Source organism: Etheostoma cragini, chromosome 13 (genome assembly GCF_013103735.1).
Source record: "Etheostoma cragini isolate CJK2018 chromosome 13, CSU_Ecrag_1.0, whole genome shotgun sequence".
NCBI classification, from domain to species: domain Eukaryota; kingdom Metazoa; phylum Chordata; class Actinopteri; order Perciformes; family Percidae; genus Etheostoma; species Etheostoma cragini.
Genome location: NC_048419.1, coordinates 21510200 through 21520386, shown reverse-complemented (window position 1 = coordinate 21520386; position 10187 = coordinate 21510200). Strand labels below are relative to the sequence as shown.

Below are 10187 nucleotides of genomic sequence, written 5' to 3'. Positions count from 1 at the left end.
ACAAGCATTTCTGGGACATGGATGCACATAAATGAAAAAATGGAAAGATAGAGGAGAGAGGAGCTCAGAGTGTCAAAAAATGTAGTGTCTGTGATGTCACCCAACGTCTTATGAAGGGACTATTTAATGCCTTGAGTTGGGTTTACTACTATCATCTTTGCCACTAGAGTGAAGAAATCTAAATTTGAGATGGGACACGCAATAAGCAACCACAATGGCTGGGCGAGCTGTCAATACCCAAAAAAAGACCATAATATTTCCTAAATGAAGACATTATAATAGAAAACCTATTGAAACCAGAAGTTCCTGTGGAAAATGTTTCAAAAGAAAAGTTTGGACTTTTTAAATGAACTTCTAAATGTTTCTGGCAGTCAGCATCTAGTGGTCATTTAAGGAACTGTTTTTTTATGTCTAAAGCAGGAGTGTTTCCTGTTTGTTTGGTTTATTGAATGTAAAAGGGTATATCCACACTAAGACACTTCAACACTGTAGACTAGCCGGGAAAAGCTAAAGCAATAATTTTGCTTCCTTTCAGAGAGTTAGATGATAAGATTGATATAACTCTCATATCCGTAAACTGAATTGGAAGGCAGGCAACTGCCGGTTAGCTTAGCTAAGCACTAAAGTTTGAAAACAGGGGGGAACAGTTAGCTTAGTTCAGTCTAAAGGTAACAAAATATGGCTAGCATCACCTCTAAGCTCACTACTTAACCCTTGTGTTGTCTTACATTCCACCATGTACTTTTCATCGTGAAAATCAACACTTTTTCTGACGTTTTTGTCTCTTTTATTAACACTTTTGTCTCTTTTTTGACATTTAACGCTTCTTTTTACTACCATGTATAAACACCAACATATTATCACCTTTAAATTAACTATATTTTTGGAATTCATGGTCACTAACCTCATTTATAGGAAATTATACCTAATTTCTAAAGAGTTATAAAAGCAGAAATGATGAATAATTTAGACTTTAGATATTAAAGGAAGGATAATAATTATAAAAGGCTATATGTCAATGTTCAGTCTGGTTTTAAAACTTTTTTTTCAAATACAATTTTTTTTATAAAACACCCAAAAGTTAATGAAAGTAGTGATCCTATCTTTTGTTGTACTTGCAAAGCGCCATGTGTGTGATCATCCATGTTAGTTTTGGGTAATTAAAATTAGGTAGTTAAAAGGAAACCCATATTGCTGACATTGACACTTAGAAAAAACGGGCCAAAATTGACCCATATTCCACCCAAGGTTTAACATGTTATATCTTCTTTGTATAATTTGTACGCAGTAACTGCAGAAGTAGTCTCGCAAAGGACCCTTCTGTAAAACCCCAATGTGTTGTTTTTCCTTAAATGAATAAGATGTAATGTGTTAATAAGTGAGTTTGAGAGGTTTTGTTACACAGAGCTAAGCTAGCCCTTTTCCCCGTTTCCAGTCTTTATGCTAAGCTAAGCTAACCAACTGCTGGCTGTAGGTTTATATTTAGCATACAGACATGAGAGTAATATCATCAAACTTTCAGCATGAAAGCAAATATGCCTATTTCCCAAAATGTTGAACTATCCCTTTAAGGGTTGATCGAGACAGAGAAAGGTAAATCCAATTTATGGAGAGTGTTGACACTGGAACAAAGTCAGATGTCCTTTATTCACTGACGTTCAGTGTAAGAGTATCTGAGAGTGGAATTTGCCTTTAAGCTAAAAATCAAGAAACACAAACACTACAAAAGGTCATGAAACACAATGCTCTATTCCTGGTAGATGAAGTATGATTATGAAGCAACCCAAACTGTCTCTTTCCCCTTTATGTAGTTTGCACTTTAAATGTTGATTTGTTGATTGTAACTTGTTCTGTGAATGTTAACACTAAGAATAATTTTGTTACTATAAAAACAAAGCTGGATATTTTAAACAGTATGTTGCATTGATCCCAGGCCTGTGGTGCTCTCCCTAGACACAATATCTAAGGGATGAATATAAAAGTTGGACTAAGCACTGACAATTTTGACTGTGATACTCTGGTATAGAAGTATAATATACATGTTGTAACATTTTTTATCCTATGATGTTATTTTGTAACGTAATGTAAGCAATATTTTGTACCAAATGAAGGCCATTTTTCTACACTTAAACACTGTGTGAAACATTATTTGTGTAATAAAAACATATAAATAAACCTCTGAACGTAGTATTCACACTGGCCCATTTTAAGTTTATTTTCTCCTCATAATTCAGCTGACACCATAAAATGGTATTTTACTCTGAACATATATTCATAATTGTCTGATTTCCTGTAGTTTAGCCACACATGATGGTAAGATTTCACTAAATGTGAAGCTACCGCTAAGATTTCTTGCACAGGGTTAGACGCAAAGATTGATACCACTCTTTTCTAAACATGATACTGGGGTCAATCTTCTCATCTAACTTTCTGTGAGAGAAACAATAAACGCATTTCCCACAATGTTGCACACTGTGAGTGCATGATGATTATTATCACAATATAATAAAAACAGCATGCAAAGCAAAGGGCTTAAAGTTTATGAGGAAACAGTACTTAGTTATATGAGATTACACTGAATGTCATTTTCTAATATTTTACCCTTGTTTATTAAACAAATGTTTTGCTATATTTCTTATTTTTCTTTTAAAACATGTAGTTATTACTTTTATAATAAAACATTAAAGCATGACAAGTCAGAAACAAGAAAATAAAGGAGAAAAAAAAAACATGAGAAATCAAGAAAGTCGATTAAAAAAAACGGATCAATTTCAATAGTAGAAGCAATTTCAGATAACCCTCTCTCAAAGCCCGGGGTTTTCTTACTGCTTTAGCTGTGTGCCACTTCCTGTACTGGTAAAAGCTCAAATTAACAGTCAGTTCATTAATTAGATGCTATTTTAATATTGATTGTTTTGTTAAGCAAAAATGAACTGGTTCCAGCTGTTCAAAGTTTTATTTATTGATAATTAATTTATTGACAATTGACATAAAACATACAAAAACAGAAAATGCCGGTGGATCTGGACAGAAATCAAATCAGTTAATAAAAATGTGTTATAGGGTAACGTTGGATAGATTAAGGATTTCAATAGCTTTCTTGTTTTTACAATATAGGATTGATGTAATGTAAGGTTTGATTTTACTTTCCAAAATAAAAAGGATCGTTTATAATTGGACAATTTACATTTAAAGGTGAGTATTTTCTGTTTTGAGTAATTTATGATGGTAAACTCATTTACAAGCCCAGCCAATCATATAAGGGTATTTTACAACATTGTGAATTTGATTTGCTTTCTGGAGATGTCCCTCGTAGTGTATGGCCAATTAAAAGTATAGAATATTAGTGTGGGCGTGTCTGACCTTCGTCGGTTGCATGTTGTCAACATCAGGTGCTTCAAGGAGTCAGTTCCTGTAAATTTGGACCGACTCAAAAGTGTAACAAAATGGCAGCTGCTAAGCCATATAATTACTTAGTGATAATGTATAAACATGTGAAAACAAATATCCTTAATCAAATATCCAAGATATTAAAAGAAACCATGGTTGGAGGAGGAAGAAGTAACGTTACACGAAACAAGTGAGCTAGCAAGTCGCTAGCTATTTCAACTGAAGCTAACCGTAGGGGAAGGAACGCTAGCAACAAGTAAGCTCGCCTTTACCGCCGCCGATTCTCTGTTAACTTGACTTGTTCTTACATCATGGATTAAGTACTTTACAGTTGCTACGTTACATTTTCCAAATATAAATATACTCATAAGAGTTATTGCCAAACGTCTAATAATATCTTTGGTTTTATACAACAAACAGGATTTAAACCGATGGCCAGTACAGCACTTGGGTGGGCCAGCACTATCAGATGGACTCCAGGTTCAGATTCATTGGATCCCACGCCTGCACGTTGATGTAAAGCTGGAAGCGTCTCCCCCACAAGACACCCCACGGTAGGATAAACGCTACGCTGATGCCCGCCATGGCCGTTAAATGACAATAATAATGAAGGCCCTAACAACAATATCCACTTAAATGCATGCATGGTTATAATGTAAATGTGTTTTCTAACAAACTGGAAAGTAACACAATTGAATTTACATTTAAATTTGAGGAACTTGCACTTTAATTTTATGCAACTTTATACTTCTACTCTAATGCAATTCAGAGGCAAATATTGTCCTTTTTTGTTATCTTATCCTGAAATGGTCAAGTTTCAGGATATGAGCTATCCAAGTTTATGAGTTGGGATGTTTCACGCCAACAAATGGTTAAGGTGTCTGTCTACCAGGTTACCTATATAGTATCTAATATATATTCTAGTTATTTTAACATAAAACTTCCCCTACTGTGTCGTAATGTGTGTAAATGAATCTTACATCATGAGTACAGTAACATTTCATTGGATATAATTGTCACTGACAATGACCATCCACATGCGAACAGCTGCTAAATACAAAGTCGTCATGTTTTAATAACGCAGCAGAATTTGGGCTAAAGAGATGGGATGGTTTTATAAAGTCGATGTGGTCCTGCATTATTACAGTTATTCTCCAAAGTTGGAACTGTTTGGGTATGACCTTGAGCTATTTCTACGTTACTGTATGTTTCGTCATCATTATTTAGTTGTGAATGTTTAATGTGATTGAGAAATAAAAAAATAAAAAAGATTTGAATCCAAGTTTGAACAAAACAAGCTTAACAAAACCTCTCACAACAAGGTCTGCTGATTAGACAGATATTCATTGTATTTTGGGTAAACTGACATTTTTTTGACTTAAATTAATAAGTAAATTAAACTTAAATACTATGGTACCTTTTTGTACAGATTAGTTCAGTTCAAAATGTTTTACTCACAAGCTGATCATAAGACATTTTGAGACTAATGTACACAAGAAATATACTAAAGAATAAAAACTGTAAATCTAAAATAGATTAAAAAAAACAATAAATAATAAAACAGACAAGAGTTTCCCTTTCATTTTTTTTTTAACAGGCTTTTTCACCCAGAGCAAAGTTTTTAATTTGATAGTTTTGACCTTTCTCCAGCCTTTCTACGTTTGGTTTAAGGGAGAAGATTGAGATTGAAGTGCTGTTTAGCATAAGAAGCTAAACGCTTTAATGAAGGCCTTCTACTTTCTGTGACTCAGATCCTCCATCCCTACTTCCCCCCAGGAGGGAGAAACACACTCACTGGAGCCAATTTACTGTCCAGGGTGGTACAGGAAGTTGTTTACAGGCCATCGGCTGGTTTACTTCAAAGGAAAAAAAAAGCCTCTTTATCACTTTCGAAACAGACATGAGAATCTCACGGATGCTTGGTAAAGGTTTCCAGTTATAGCCAGGCTTTTGGTTTGAAGTATTGCGTTGATTTAAACTTCAAAACTGTGGTGCTGGCACTAAAATCAACATGTTCCTGGGTGTTTGTGTTAGAAGTGCACTGTGAGGCTGTTTAAACACCGTAAAGTGTTTTAAGAGATGCTGTTTAACTTGCACTTTGAAGAAGCTCCTCTATCCTGTCAAGCATGTATTAGCTGAAATAATAAATATAGGTTTGGCTATATATTTCTGTTAAGGCCAAGGCAAAGAAAACAATACTTTGAAGCATGAAAAACTTTTTTCCAGTAATACTTTGCTTCATTAAAAGACATGTGGCTCCAGCTTCTCTTTTGGTATATCAACTATAGTCTTCCTGGTTGGATTTATAATTAAGAATTTGCTTATTTAACTATTGCTCTGTAGCGACAGGAAATCCCTGGAGTAATCAACATCATTTTTATCTTGTATCTGGACTCGGATCTGTCTAGACTGTGTTTATGTGGATGAGAGTTATGTTTGCTCACTGCCCTAATTAACAAGTGCAGCCCTTCTGCTTCCAAGTTACGTAACTGATGACTTAAAGTGAAGTGTACCACGTGTCCCACAATTTAATCCTTGTTACAAGATGCCTTTCATGAGAAAAAGTAATATTTCAATTTGATATTTTGATCCTTAAATACTAATGCTAATGTATATTTGTGAGATTTTTATTTTAGCAGTCTTATCAATTTAAGGAATAGTGATACTTAATATAATTTTGGTATAGTTGGTCCTCCAATTAAGGCTTGTGCATTTACAATCTGCCTATTATAATATATCATATTTAATTATTCTTACTATGTTGGTCTATTCTGTACAGAGAACATATAGGCCTATTGCATGTCTGTTTGTCCTGGGATAAGCATCCCTCCTCAGCTGCTCTTCTTAAGGATTCTTCCATTTGTTTTTTTATGGGGGGGGGGTTCCTTAATACAAATCAAGACTCTAAGGGCAAGGGTGTTGGATGCTGTAAAAGCCCTTGAAGCAAATTTGTGATATTGGGTTATGTAAATCGAAAGTAAAATAAATTAAAATAAATGACACCTGACTGTATTTATTTAACACTCTGAACAATCCTAACTTACTTTTCATGGTTCCAGGAAAATCTGCTCGGAGATCAAATTAGACTACTTAACTCCTAACTTTTTTTTCCTGCACGGCATCACCTCTTCACGGCAAAGTTACAAAAAAACAGACAGAAGTGAATAGTTTTCTTCCTAAGGTAGATTTGTTTACTCTCTGACTTTAAACTGTGTTCTTCCCAGACAGATCAAATCTATGAAGTCATGCAAACCATTGTAGCTTTCCCTTTTAACAACCCAGAGTCAAAACAAAGTGGACTCCTACCTACCAGCCCCACACAGCTGGACCACCCGCCAAAAGGCATCATTTCCTTTTAAAGTCTTTTCCTTAATTTCGTTTTTTTTTGTTCTTGTTTATGAGATGGACAGCGATGGAATCAGAGGAGGCCTACAGGAGGTATCTGTGGTTCTTTAATTAGAAGCAGACCTAAGTCACTTTTCCTCCTTTCTGTGACAGGGCATTGAGTCATAAATGAATCTTATTAACCTGTATGTATCCTACTTTAGTCATGCTGAGATTCAAAAACTCTTTTCAAAGGGGAGGCTTGATCAAAGCACTAGTCACCATGATTTGAAAGTGAGAAGAAAGAGAAAAGAAGATTTGTCATATGTGTTGTCTGAACACCTGCTGTAAACAAACTAAAATGTGAATATTTTAGTAAGGTCAAAAGTATTGGTACTTCGATTCCAAAGGAGGAACACGTTTCATTTCAAACCGTCCACTGTTTCACTCAAAGCCTTAGCCTCAGGCCCAGTACCTACTTATTAGTTTTGTGCGTTGTTGTTTAACCACAAATGTAAACCACATGGTAGCGCTACATGAAAAGTCAGAGGATCACCAAAGTCCTTAGGTGCTCATAAGTTTACATGCCCATGCTTAAGTTAAATAAAAAGAGGAATAAAAAAAATCATGTTTTGGAAATTTATCTTAATGCCTTAATTAAAAAAATAGGTAAAATCCAACCTTTAAGGATACAAATTGTCTTTGTGAATGAAAGATGTATTGTAAATAAATAAATGTGGTTCCTTAAAATACATGGGGCATAAGTATACACCCCTGTGTTAAATTCCCATATAGGCAGGCAGATTTTTATTATTAAAGGCCAGTTATTTCATGGATACTATGTATCCTGATGAAGTTCCCCTGGTCTTTGGAAATAAAATCATCACATACCCTTCACCATACATAGAGATTAGCATGGTTTGATTTCAGTTAGACTAATAGCCGGTTTGATTTGCATTGAGAGATGGTTTTATGGAAAGTAGCCCGTGCCAAAGGCATGTAAACTTATGAGCACAACTGGACATCATCTGGGAACCACCACAATTTCATAGCAATCCATCTAGTACTGGCAGAAATATTTCATTATGGATCAAAGTAGTACACTGTTATCACTAGATGCTAGCAGGCTAGCACGCTAAAACAAGAAAACAAGCTTTTATAATTTAGGGGAGCTGTCCCTAAAGATCAGTAAACATTTAGATTTTTGGAGTGCAGTGCAATTGTTTGTCATCCACTCGCCTTAAGGGTAATCATAGCCTCACATGCATCAATAAATAAACTTTTCAGCATGGCATGGACAATAAAATAGGAAATTTGGCATGATATTGTGTTTATCTGACAGCCATATGCCCATCAACCTGACCCGCTCATAAAACAAACAGCCGGAGTCATAATCTCTGAATCAACCTGGGCTCTCAAACACAATGTTCTTGGCAAAACATCAAAGCAAGTCAAGTAAATATGCGCTTTATTTTTTTCGCAGCAAATGCAGAATGTAAAATACCATTGTCCTTAGTGTGTGTCCTGTTTTGTCTGCTGCCCTCCTCAGAATTACAACACAGACTTAAAGCGCAACAGCTTGTTAGCTTCACTTTAGTTACAACAACAGCTGTTTATGGTAGAATACACACATCAAATTCATGTTTCTACAGGGGAATAAACACTAGTAGGTCCCCTCTGACCTTTCCCATGGTCCTCCGCGATAAATTGGGATAGTGAGCGCTGTGTGGGAGCACTTGGATTACTATGGATGAATAATAGGATGCTCTCAGTTTGCCAGTCGGTGATCCTGGAGATCACGGAGCAAGGCACAGCCAATCAGGCCAACGTGCACATCCATCCTCACTGAGATACTCCCAAAGATGGGTTATGTTCTTGACGTGAAACAGATGGAAATAGGACTGAATCATCATCACTCCCACATTTACATATGCCGTATGAATGCTGAACTGATCCTCTCAGTTCTAGCAGGGAAAAAAATGTAAGTGGTGGTAATCTGAAGGCAGCAGTGCCCTTTTATGGCATTGGAATGGCAATTATTAAACGTTGGTTTGTCAGCCCAGACTGAACATCTCAACAACTATTTTCTGGATTGTCTTGAACTTTTGTACAGACATTCATGCTCCTCTTTGGAGGGTGCTCCTTCACTTTACATCTAGCAATGATGACGCAGTGAATTGGGACAAATCTCTCCGACTAATTAGTAATCTCTAGTTTTTTAGGTCACCTTTTTTTTGTAGTCTCAGCTAGCTTGGAACCTTGACTGAGGTGTTACTAAAAAAAAAAGTACCTGTTAGCAGGTACCAGAGACTTTTTTTTTGTAAAACCCAAAAAATTAAGGAGGTACCATGCAGTGGAAAAACGCTATTTGCCGGATTTCCTTACCCCCCTTTCAAGTCCGAGCTATCCTGTCAAAAATAAAAGCCTAAAAAATGCCCCCCAAAATGCTTAAGGTTGTGTCTCTACACTAAACCACAAAGACTCACAAAAGTCTCAGGTTTCTTATGAACTCTCTGAAAAATGATTGGTGTATGCTGTTATCCGATAAAACTTGTTAGCTTCCTGCTTCTTCACAGGATGTTTTGTTTGTACGGTGTATCAGAGAATACTTGCGTTGAGCAGTTTCTCTTTGCACGCTCATAGTTTTTTGGTAAATTACAAACATTGTTAGACTTAGTCCCTCCAATTAAGACATCTGGGGCTTGTTTATGCTGTTTGATTTGACTTCATCTGAAGCATACTGACACCTTTCTCTTAGCATAAAGCTCCACATAAAGATATGGTTGTTATCTTGGCATTAACTAAGGGCGGGCAAAAGTGACAATTTTGACCCCTTTGGTGGCACTACATAAAACATCAGAGGGTATTAGGATTCTACATTTGCAACCCAGGGACTATTTGAGATATTTCTACTGACTGAATACTGAATTGAATCTAGTTTTTCCTTCCTAAAAAACAGTGAAGGTCCTTGTTCTTTGTAGTTGTTTCTCAGTAAGGTGATTCAGCAGAGCAGAGTAAACTGTGTTATCCTGAGGGACTTTGGCAACATTATCCAAGCTGGGTTGCAGGGTGGAATGATGGTAACTCAGCATGCTCCTAAGCAGAGCCACATGTCTTCAGGTTGAAGCCAACCAATCAGACTCTGGACTCTGGATATGAGCCCCCAGGAGTCCAATGGATCACTTTCAACATGAGGAGTAAAAGCAACAGTGTGGAGCTGGACTCCAGTTCTTACCAGGGAGTGTGCATTAAGGCTTTTACAAGTGTGCAGAGCCAACCGAAAAAGCACACAACGTCCAATAAACATGAAACTTGGCTCCAATAGGTAAAATACAATATTTTTTATATTTGCCAGTAGGAGCCACTATAAATTCCAGAAATGTTTTTTGGCTGCCTGAGCCAATTTCTGGCCAAGTGTAAGTAGATTTATTATGGTTGTACATAGCCAAAAATGTCTCATAGCACTTCGTAAG

At 36.2% G+C, this 10187-nt stretch overlaps 1 protein-coding gene across 1 annotated transcript in view; it reads left to right on the top strand.

Moving 5' to 3' along the window:
* lrrc32 (leucine rich repeat containing 32) overlaps positions 1–236 on the top strand; it is a 7226-nt gene extending 6990 nt beyond the window's left edge. The window contains exon 4 of the mRNA XM_034889730.1: positions 80–236. The gene's annotated coding sequence lies outside the window, so the exon portion shown is untranslated. The remainder of the gene's footprint in view (positions 1–79) is intronic.
* Positions 237–10187: the final 9951 nt, after the last annotated feature.